The 12,532-nt window shown below is 37.1% G+C and overlaps 1 long non-coding RNA gene across 1 annotated transcript; it reads left to right on the forward strand.

The window, feature by feature from the left end:
• Positions 1-915: 915 nt before the first annotated feature.
• LOC140144389 (uncharacterized) lies at positions 916-9,225 on the forward strand. Its single transcript, XR_011857878.1, has 4 exons — positions 916-1,010; positions 3,149-3,335; positions 5,155-5,266; positions 9,144-9,225. It is a non-coding gene; the product is annotated as an uncharacterized lncRNA (long non-coding RNA).
• The last annotated feature ends 3,307 nt before the right edge of the window (positions 9,226-12,532 follow it).

Consider the following 12,532-nt stretch of genomic DNA (forward strand, 5'->3'; position numbering starts at 1 on the left):
GGCCCCATGTCGCATGGGGGAAAATGGGAGATCACACAAAAACAGCCAGATTTTCTCAAATAATGACAAAATCTGTTAAAACAGGCTGCTGGATTCTGCAAAATTGTGAAAAATGAGGAGAAATGCTGCTAAATATGTGTGATTTACCATTTTCCCCCATGTGACCTGGGGCCTCCCTACTCAGTACTCTGAGTCTGCTGCTGACAACTCACCACACGTAACTTTCAAGTTAAGGTTGGTCTGAACCCTGGAATTATGGAAACTTTCGGGCCTCATAACTTCTAAATTGTTGGTCTAAAGTATATAAAAGTATACATATTTAGAATGGCAAAGACTTGATAAGTTCATCTGTGAGGTCAAATTTTGGTCAAAATCCCATTTTGGTCCAAAATCCCAAAAATAAAGGTTTTTGGCCCACTTCTTTTTAGTGCACCGTAAAAAAAAAATTCTTGGGCCAAAATTTTTTATTATTAATTTTTAAAAACTAGATCAAAATATCTAGGACCGGTTTTTCATTTTTTGAATTTCGACCAACTTTGAGAAATTTGCACCAAAATGGTCAACAAATGCTGATTTTTCAAAAAATCATTAAAAAGCCAGATTTTGGCCCAAATTTCAAATATTTTTGGTGAAATTGGTCAAAATTAAAAAAAATAAAAAAACTGTAACTTTCTGTAACTCCTAATGTAACATCTTAACATATTAAAACTCTCCAAATATCTTCCCCACTCCTGTCTAGCAGGAATGGCATCCACCATGGGAACTCAATTAATTGATTAATTTGAATTAATAAAAATAGCACTACTTTTCTTGCTGAGTTCTAAAGATAGACCATTGTCCAGCCCATGATACAATAGTAATATGCTTTTATTTATTTTGTATGTTTTACATTATGTTTGCTTTACACTTAGAATGGCTGAGAAATCCATTGTACTGGTCCACCAATTTTTTGAATGGGAATTATGACAGCGACAAGAGGTACTGAATTTTGATTGCATCTGCAAAACAAGGTAAATCAACATTTGCATTGGCTTAGAAAGATTTTTTACATTTGGGGAGCTGAAAATTTAAAACTTTTTAGTGGGCCACCCTCTCTGCGGTGGCAGACGGGGTTTTCCACCCGAGTCAGAAAATTTTGCAAAATATAGGTCACAAACACTCTTCCCTCTATTTTATCACAATTTGTTAACTCCACCTAGGTTTATTGGGGGCTGAAAGGTATTCAGGCTCCCACACCAAAATTAATATTCAGGGGCTGAGGCCCCCCCCCGTTCCAAAGCATATGATTTATGTTCTCTTTGACATATGTGGTTCAATGCAGTTGCAGTGGTACGTACCGCATCAGCGCACTAGTGCAGCGCGATATATTAAAAAAATTGTGCACCTATTGCTACATTCAAAAATAGTGTAACTTTGCTATGGTAATTAATCCTCATTATGTTTCACTACCTACCTACATACATACATACATATTTAGCTGCTACATTAAGAGCGTAGCGCTGCACAGTGCACACAATATTAAAGGTGGCAAAACCTGGTGGCAAAAGGCCAAAATACACAAGCAAAATATATATAGAGCAACAGAGCAATTAGAAAGAATTATACAAATGTGTCTTAAAGTTGCCTGTGGAAAAAAGAATTTGTACAAATTCTTTTTTCCACAGGCAACCTTAATATGGAGTGGCATGATCCCCCGGCATGATCCCGGGCATGATCTTGCATGTTTACGGACTTGACATATCATCTTCGCAGCCCAGTTCTGGATGCGTTGAATACACTGAATGTCAGTTTTGTTTGACCCTATAGGAGCTAGTCCATTGCCATAGTCGATTTTAGACAAGATGAGGGCACGGATGACAAGATGGCAAGTATCACAAAGAGAATTGATCAAAAAATGAATTCCCTCCTGAGGTTGGTATCTGTCAATGAGTTGACCACATCACCATGGCTGTCATTATAGCTAAAGGCAGTATGGCACACATGGGTCAATATTACACAAAAATGACCTTGTGTGGTATTTAGTTCCCAGGATGTGAGTTTTGCCTGAGGCAATTTATGATTAAATGTTGATCCCTCACTACAAGTGTTACCATCGATTTGGTTGAAAAGGAGGTTGGACATTATCAAATCTCTCCAGGTTACAAAACGTAATGTGTAACATCACTACTTCTATGTGAATATCAAACACTTCACCTTTTATAGTCAGTCTACTCTGAAGTACAAAGTATACCGACGCGGGCGCACACATTTTGCCGACTTTGAAGGCACGCATACCTGCAGCAGAGACGCAGCACTATATATCGCACTGTTAACGCACGGCATACTGCGTGCGTTGGCACTAATACTTCAGAGTGGACAAACTGTAGGAGACAAAATGATGTACCGTGATTGTATATATACTTGTAACTCTTAAAATAGATGTCTGAACAGCTCTGAACCCCATTATCTATATATAGTATGTAGATCAGTGTCAAAAGTGGGACTTAATCCCAGGGACTATCACTTGTTGGGAGTGAAATTGTACAAAATATTGTATTCGTTCTGAGATGTTGATGCGTCTAATGCACGAGCCCCAAAGGGGGAGTGCATTAGACGCATCAACATCTCAGTACAAGTGCATTATTTTTTACAATTTCTCGAGTAACATGTGATAAGTATTTATTAACCTATTTCATACACGGCTTAAAAAAACCTGTGATTTTTGCAATTCTTATAACAAAATTGTCAGTAAAAATGTTGGAAAATGCAAACAAATATAAATGCATCCACCCGAAAGAAAATAAACGCGTCCGAAAACACTGCGCGCCAGTGCATTATACCATATTTATGCACAGCTAGTAATTTACTAATGCTTGCTCTGATTGGTTCTCACATATATGCTTTTTATCATAACACCTAAAATGTTGGCCCGTTTTGATTTGGCGCTTATTGAGATTTGTCAATATAAAAGGTAAAGCAATATTGTAACATAGTTCATAGGGACACCCTCAGTGTTTTTCAAACTCTACCACACGTACACACATTTACCAGGACCAGGAAGAAGAATACTTAGATTATAGGGATTTACTTAGTATGAAAAAGTTATTCTTTCCAACTCTTATAAAATGATTATTCTGTTATACATATGCAATTTGGTTTTTTTTCTCAGGGATTTGTTTCTCAATTCGGTCTGGTTTTGCATGGCACAACACAGCTAGGCTACACAGCTCTTGATAACTGGTGAAAAAGTGCTTCAATGATTCTCTTTTACCGACACAAATCATCCAACCTGGTATGTTCACAGCAAATCTCGACCAGCACTGGAGTCGGACGAAACATTATATGGGTCAGATAAAGTGAGTGCTAGCACTGGACTAAAGCCATAATGTGTGATTTTTATAAAATAGATTCCTAAATGTTAGTTTTCACTTATCACAATAATCACATTGCCCCCTTTTAATTTTGAGCTAAACAAATGAGGTAATATGAAGAAAATTGTGATTTCACTCCAGCGCTTACAATGTGTGTATTTAGCTTGCTGTTCGTATTACATTGATCTATTATTGCACCAAGCATTGCGCAGCTGGGATGTACACAATGTGTGCATGAAGAAATTTGCAGCACTTATCCAAAGGGTGCTCACTGCGCAGTTTACTTTAAGCGTGCAAATAAATAGCCAGATAATAGAAGTTATCCACTTTCGTGACTTCTAACAAAAGGCATTGGTTCCCTTAGTATTCCTCATTCAAACTAATTCAATGCACAACCTCGGAGTTACCTGCATGACTTTGGCGGGCTATTTTGAAATAGTCACGGTTGCACATGCAGGTACTTCTTTTGAAAGTCCTAAACAAGGTATAGGAGTCAATGTAGGATATGCAGCTTATAGAACACAGATAACCTCTATTAAAGGGAGACTCCGGCAATCATAACATTGTGCCTCATATGTTAGAAAAATAATTATCAAGCACAAATCACATTGTTTTATTTAAACCAAACTCATATTGACCATAAACACGAATAAAAACAGTCGGCTCTCAACACGCGATATTCAAAATTCCCGCGCCGAAATTGTCTAAGTGCAATGATGTAATGGTTATTTGTGTTCAATTGTCGTCAGCCTTCATTGTATTACTGGGACATCATTGCACTCGGCGCCTGGGAATTTTGAATATCGCGTGTTGGGAAACGGATGTTTTTATTCCTTTTTATAGTCACTATGAGTAGTGATAGGCTGTATAAGGGTGTAGTTGCAAACCGGGGTACCAGCTTATTTGATGCAGCTTGGTGTTCTGAGTAATTTGACACCAATTTCATTGAAATCGGCCAAAAATGAGACAGTGCCGGCCAAATAACGACACACAAGGGGGGGGGCAGATTTGTCACTTATAAGTCAATGGGAGCGTCTCTACACATTTTCAAATGGGTACTACGCACAAGTGAAATATTAAGTTGAGAGTTCAAATTTGGATAGAAGATGTTATTTATCAGTAACTTTGATTTGATAATAAGAAATGATAAATGAGGGGGATACGTAACAGCTATTAGGCTGAATAGCGCCCTCACATCCTAAATTAGCTCTTGAACTTGCATCGAAACATACGATTTGGGTAAAAATTGCATAAATATATCCAGGGGACCCAAAATCATGTAAATAATCATTAGAATCCAACAAACAGCAAAGAAAATGCCCATAATTGTCAAAATAGTGAAAAATAGGGGGGGTCCCCAAGAAATCCCCCTTATGCGTCGTTTTTTGGCCGGCACTGTCTCATTTTTCAACCGATTTTTTTTTAAAGGTGTCAAAATGCTCAGGAGGATTAGCTGCTTCAATTCAGCTGGTACCCTAAGCTTTTGAAACATCACCCTTCTTTTTGGGCTGTACAGCCTATCACTACTATGAGTTTGTTTTAAAAATAAAACCATGTGATTCGTGCTTGATAATTATTTTTCTAACATATAAGGAATAATGTTGTGATTGCGGAGACTCCTTTAAATACATTTTGAATTTGGTACTGATCAGTCCCACCTCCCATGTAACTTTGGAGCTAGGATTCTTTTACATGCAAGTGCAGCATGGAGAAGCCCTTTTTCAGAAACCTGGAGGATAAATGCTTGTTCTTGTAAAAGGTTGCTCCATTTTATAAAATCTTATTTCTTGAATTTCCACACTAGGTGATATCAGTGATGTCAACTTGAAGTGAACTGTTTAGTAATGCAGCAACTGGCTTACAAATCAGAATGTTTACTGTTTTAGTGATGAACTCAACTGAACATCAAAAGTCCGGTATGTACAATGCGTAACTGCTTTTATTGGATGATAAAAGGATTAGGTCATACAGCCTAATGCAAATAGACTTCATAAATGTATACCTCAAAATGGTCCAGAATGATTACTGATACCTCAAACAATGGTCCAGAATTATACCTTGTTTTTGTTCATGGAGTGAACTTCTAATTTCACTTCCACTCTCATCTCCTATGCACAATTTATCCCTTATATACCATGTGTCTTTGAATAGCTATTGTAGCCCACCAACCCTGTGGTTAAGAGGCTAGGAAATATTTCCTAATATCTCATACCCTCGTTTGAATGTCTTTTCTAATCCTGCCTCACATGTCAAGAACAATTTAGCCCATTTAATCTAGCAATGTGACTGTACAGTGTATGAGGCTGGGCATATAGGACAAATACACTGGACTTTTCATTAAGCCAATTTACTACCAAAAGCCGGGGCCACTGTGAGGTGGGGCCAAATAAAAATTAGTTTATATTCTTGAACATGATTTAACCATAACCTTCATGCTTCATAGAAATTGATACATATCTACCCATAATGTTTGCTTATATTTTCTGTCAATAATTGGGGTACTATATATAATGACAAATTTGGACATTAAACTCTCTCATCTTCCCCTGGTTAGGTTAGGCTATAGTAAAGCCAAGAATTTTCCGTTACGGAAATTCCATAAAAATCATGCGGAATTGAGAAGGTAAAGCGGAAAACGCATTTCTGAGAAAAAAATATAAAAAATAAGCAAAAATGACCTAGAAAAAGGAAAAAATACAATTATTAAGAAATAGATAAAATACTAAATGAAATGGGTCTTCAAAATTCATCAAAATAAAGTAAAATCCGTCATAGATTTACCGTCCAACGCCTCCCATTGCAGCCATGATACCCAATCACCCATCCCAACTTTGCAAATCGCAATGATCGTCACAAGATTCTTGTGAAATTTTATTATGTCAGAAATGTGCTAAAATTACAAAGCGGAGAAAGGCGGAATTTAGCATTTGTAAAGCAGAAAATTCTTGGCTTTAGGCTATAGTATGATAGTTGTTCCGTTATATGACCTATGACACATAACGCGCCCTGTTATATGACCTCTGACACATAACGTGCCCCGTTTATGTGACCTATGACACATAATGCACCCGTTATGTGACCTATGACCCATAACGCTCACCGTTATGTGACATATGACACATAACGTGCCCCGTTATGTGACCTATGACACAATGCACCCCATTATATGACACGTAACGCACCCCATTATATGACCTATGACACATAACACGCCCCGTTATATGACCAATGACACAAAACGCGCCCCGTTATATGACCTATGACACATAACACGCCCCATTATATGACCTATGACACATTACGCACCCTGTTATATGACATATGACACATAACATGCCCATTATATAACATATGACACATAAAGTGCCCCGTTATATGACCTATGACACATAACACACCCCATTGTATGACCTATGACACATAACACGCCCAGTTATGTGACCTATTTCACATAACGTGCCCCGATGTATGACCTATGACACAACATGCCCCTATGACACATAACATGCCCTGTTATGTGACCTATGACACATAACATGCCCTGTTATGTGACCTATGACACATAATGCACCCGGTTATGTGACCCCGTTATATGACCTATGACACAACGTGCCCCGTTATGTGACCTATGCAGAGGAGAGAAAACAGAGAGCGTACCACCAGTCAAAGTCCCCGTGTGTTGTATGCGCTGAGTTCTCGCATATTCATGAGGGCCGATTGTTCGATCGTGATGTGTCAAAACAATAACGCCAGCGATGTGTGCCTTCGTGTATACACGATAGAGCATTGCGTGCTTTCGCGATTATGCGATAGACCATGAAAATATCGCGGTAATTGCGTAGCAGTCTCGCCTGTCGCATTTCATGGAACAATCGGCCCTCATTATCGATGCGGAGTCTTTGACTGGTGGTACGGGCTCTGTTTTCTCTCTCCTCTGTGGACCTATGACACATAATGTGCCATGCTATGTGACCTATGACACATAATGCTAATGTTATGTGACCTGTGACACAAAGCATCCCATTATATGACCTATGACACGACGCCCCTTTATATGACCTATGACACATAACGCATCCCGTCATATGACATGACACATAACGCGCAGTTATGATGACACATAACGTGGCACGTTATATGACCTATGACACACAACGCGCCCCGTTATGTGACCTATATGACACATAACACGCCCTGTTATGTGACCTATTACACATAATGTGCCCCGTTATGTGACCTATGACACAGAACCCGCCTGTTATATGACCTATGACACATAAACGCCCTGTTATGTGACCTATGACACATAACACGCCCCGTTATGTGACCTATGATGCATACCATAACGCGCCAGTTATGTGACCTATGATGCATAACATGCCCGTTATGGACCTATGATACATAACGCACCCCGATATATGACCTATGACACATAACGCGCCCGTTATATGACCTATGACACATAACATGACCTGTTATGTGAACTATGACACATGTATAACGTACCCGTTATGTGACCTATGACGCATAACGTGCCCGTTATATGACTATGACACATAACGCACCCCGTTATATGACCTATGGCCACAGAATTAGAGAAGGAGAACCGGGACTCCCTATACCGCCACATACAATCGCTCCGTCAGCTAGGGGGATAAAATTGGGGGTATTCGGGTCCTTGTCGACGGTGCGCGGAGACGAACGAAAACAATGTGGCGTCTCACCTGACCTGAAGCGTCTTGGTACTCGTGTGCAGGTCGCATCAAGTGCGTCTCTCAAATGCACCCTTCATCCATGTCGCTTTTCGCATGACAACGAATGCCTCGAGTGCATTCCGAGGGAAACCGAATACCCCCAATTTTTGCTCCATTCATGCCTGTATTAATATGGTGGTCAAGTCCCTATTCTGTGTCTTTAATTCTGTGCGCTCAGTTATGTGACCTATCATATGTGACCTATGACATGACACAACCCGCCCTGTTATATGACCTATGACACATCACGTGCCCTGTTATGTGACCTATGACACATAATGCGCCCTGTTATATGACCTATGACACATAACGCATCCCGTTATGTCCAGTCATGTCCATAATCATTTTGATACAGCCTGTATACCTGATCCGTGAACTTTGTCTTTAATGCCTTTTTAAAGACAATTCTTGTTTCAAGTTACACTTGCAGCTACCTACTTTACAGTTGAATTGTAGCTCTGTAAATCAACTACTATGTAAATTTCAGCTACTGGATAATTGAGAATCATAAAACAAATCAAATTTCATGGAATCATTCCGGGTTTCGTGATTTAAATCATGTTGAATCAAATCGCAATTTAAATCACATGACTTGTTTCAAAAACAATTTTGATAAATTATAAATGTAAGTTAATTTCTTTCTTAAATTGATGGTTTTACCTCATCCCTAATGCTTCTACAACTTCTGGATACAATTAAAATACCTCTATGATGTCATTTTTATATATTGCCAAAATTCACCTTCAAGATGTAGAATGCTACAGGTTTTTCCCATGATTTTACCAAATATTTTCTTTGAAAATGTAAAAACATGTTTGAATATTTGTAAATACCTGATAGGATTACATTATGTCTAGCTTTTCACTGGTCTCTTTTGACTCTATCATGGGGTATATAGTTCTCGGAATAAAAAAAATTAAACAAATCAATATAAATAAAAAAGAATCGGATCTAAATAAAAAAAATCGGATTTAAATTTGAACAATCTGATTTTCAAAAATTAAATTTTTAATTTATATTTTGGTTTATTTCTTTACAGATGAAATTTGAACTTGTACTGGAAGGAATCATCTGCATCAACAAGCTAAAGCAAGAGATGGATCCAGATGATGATACTGTAGTGATGAGTGATGACGATGTGTAAAGTAAATGCAAACACCTGTGCCATATAGCATGTTGGCACTTCAACTAGGTTCAAGCGAATTAAAATTTGACAGAAATAGACAACTTGTCAACAAAATGGCTGGTAGGACCTACATGTAAACATGTATGATGTACAGTAGGCCTATACCTATCAATTAGGCTTAGAGGACTAGCTAGTAGTAGTCACCTGCTGTTAAACTTTTAACCCAAGACTGAGTACAAAGAAACATTAACAGAATTAAGTTTTAGAAGAGAATATGTTGATCTCAATATATACATGTACGCATATAAGTGCAATCTGGGATTATATGACATTAATCTAGATGATTATGTAGTTTGTTACTGGTGGAACCAGCTCGCTAGTATTAATTATTAGTTCCACAAATTATGTTGCTTCATTTAAGGGTATACGATGTATTGTTGGTTGAAGCAGCAAAAAAAAATGCAGTTCACAGCACCTTGCGAATGGTAGTGAGCTTAAGCAACAATTGCATTGCTCAATTCACAGGGAACGTGTAGAAGAATTCAAATAACTACGTTGTGTCCTCATTTAAATAAAATTCTGTCAACCATAAGGTACCATAGGGCAATTCTAAAGAATGGTTGCGGAATCGAACTGAAGACCTTTCCCTCTGTCACTTAAAACTGTCCACCAACATGTCTGCTATTTCAATTGTTATAGTACCGTTGCAGGTGAGTTTATTTGATAGGGTCTATACAAGGAACTTATTAGGTCTAGCAGAGATAGATGTGTTGTAGGTTATTCATGTACCTGTAGTGTATGTAACAGTGGATGCTGGACAATATTAATTATAAAGTCTACAAATATACTGATGTTTGATATAATGCAGACATGACAATAACAACATACATGTATGTAAACAAGAGCTCATTTTGAGGCCACCCCACCACGTATGCCACATCCGCAACCAATAAAAATGCTATTTCTGTTATTATTTTGAGATTTAACATCTTCGAAAGCTTTAATAAGAAATACAATGTACATCTTTAGCCCGCTATCAAATTTTGTAAAAATGGCGAGCCCTATTTGGCCATAATTTTTTAGTGTTGCGTATGTGACAAAAGTTGCGGATGTGACCATGTCTTAGGTTGCCCGACCTAGATTTTGCATTTCGAAAGATTTTTATTTTTAATCTTGCCGAGTTACTCAATTAATTTTTTGCATTTTTTTGGCCAAAATGTATTGATTTTGACTGGTAGTTTTAAAAATAATTCCGATTATTTTCAAAATTTGTTTTCAAAAATCAAATGTTTATTTGGGTTTTTTTTTGCCAGCAATATTAGTACTAAGAAAGTTTTTAAATGTGTTCTCATGACCCTGGACATGAAGTTATGAAGTTTTAAAATGGTCTGCTGTTAGTGCAAACAGGAAAATTGCAACAGTTGTGCACACTGCTAAAAAATCTATACTTTGGCAGAATAGTATATAGTCAAGACCACAAAGAATATTTTCAGGATAGAAACCAATCAACCAAGCTGGTTAGGCCCCTGGGTTAAGTTGGGTAAAAAAATTGTATACGCTGGTGAAGTTACGTAATAATCGGATTACCGCGCTGCACTGATACGTTCACACGGTACCTCTACATTGAACCACATCATGCTGATCACTTGCACCTGTAAGATTAGTATCCTTTAAGGGCGTACTACACCCATATATTGGTTTGATTGGTCTAAAAAAATATTTTTTCATTTATAGCGAGGCGATATATGCACGGATCATGTGAAATAAAAAAAATTTAAAAAAATAAATAAAAAAGGTGTTTTTAAACCATTGTATAGTAAGTCATTTTAGCCCTATATATTTTTTGTTTACCGTATCCTGGTAACTCAGATGCGTGTTTCATAACAAACCATAATTTATTCTTTTCAACATGTTCAAGTAGGGTACATGAATAGAATACATTAAATCCTTTGTTATACTCTCTATAGAAATTCTAGTGGTGCTTGCAAAATATATAACACTGAATAAATTAAATAAACACTTACACAATAGATGCATAGTCATTAGTCAATTTGATATTGATGTTGTTATTGATGTGTTGTTAGGAGAAGAAAAGGCTATTAGGTCACCGTATGTCAGGTTATAGGTCAATTGGTTCAGGTCAAATTTAAGCATCAATTTTGAATACACATGTGAGAGTCTGTGATACAAAATGTATCATAATGAGGAATAATTTTGATATTCTGTCTTTAACTGGATATATATCGAGAAGTGCAAGGTGGATATACTAATATACCTTGGGATGTAAATGGTGAGTACAATTTAGAATGCCTAGTTGAGATGGATTTCACAAATAAATATAAAATAGTTACCAAAATCACAAAAGCTAAGCTTACGGAAAACTACCCAATATGGTGGTATAGGTGACAAGAAATACAATTTTTTCAACATTGCTGTAGTATGGTTGTGGTAACCTGTTACCTATGGCTTAATTAAGTTTCAGTGAAATAATGTTGCAAGTTAAAAATACAAAATATAGCTCAACATTGAAAATAGAAGCATTTTAACCAGTTCCTTTTTTGATAGTTGTGGAGCACCAAGTTCATGAAGTCATAAAAGAAATCAGGAACCACTTATTCCCATTTTACATATCAACTTTATTTCCCTAACGTGTTAGCAACACATATCCAAAATTTTAACGAAATCCGTTGATATTAAGCTTTCCAAAATGAAGTGAATTTAAATCATCAGTGATGTACCACCTTTTGGCTTCTACTTTTAAAAGCATGTAAGCTACGTTGATACCGATGCCACCAATAAAACGAGAAGATTTGCCCCTTCATTTTGCATACCACTTTGTCCAATTTTTTTTGGTAATTTCTTAACAAAAAGAAAAAAAATGCAAAAAAAATCAATGGGTGTAGTACCCCCTTAAAAAGACCAGTATTGTATTCAGTGATGAGTGTAACCTGCTTGTAGTGCAGCGCGATATGTTCAAAATTGTTTTCACCTATTGCTATGGTAATTAATTCGATTAATTACGTAACTTTGCCAGCGTATAGTGGTCAAAAATGTTCCTCTAGTCCTGTGAATTAAAAAAGGATGGTATAATCAACGGCATCTCCACTTCTCCTCATCAAAATGGAGATCTTTGTATCAGCGGAAAGTGCATATTTTCTAGTTTCCTATTGACCCTGATTTTAAAAATAACATTTTTAATATAAAAATGTATCACTTGTTTTAAGTTTGGCAAACTTGTGTATTTTGTGTCTGAATTATACACTGACTACAATTTTGGAGTAGTTACTTTTGTGTGTGTTTTT

The sequence above is a fragment of the Amphiura filiformis genome, unplaced genomic scaffold, assembly GCF_039555335.1.
Source record: "Amphiura filiformis unplaced genomic scaffold, Afil_fr2py scaffold_52, whole genome shotgun sequence".
Lineage (NCBI taxonomy): Eukaryota > Metazoa > Echinodermata > Ophiuroidea > Amphilepidida > Amphiuridae > Amphiura > Amphiura filiformis.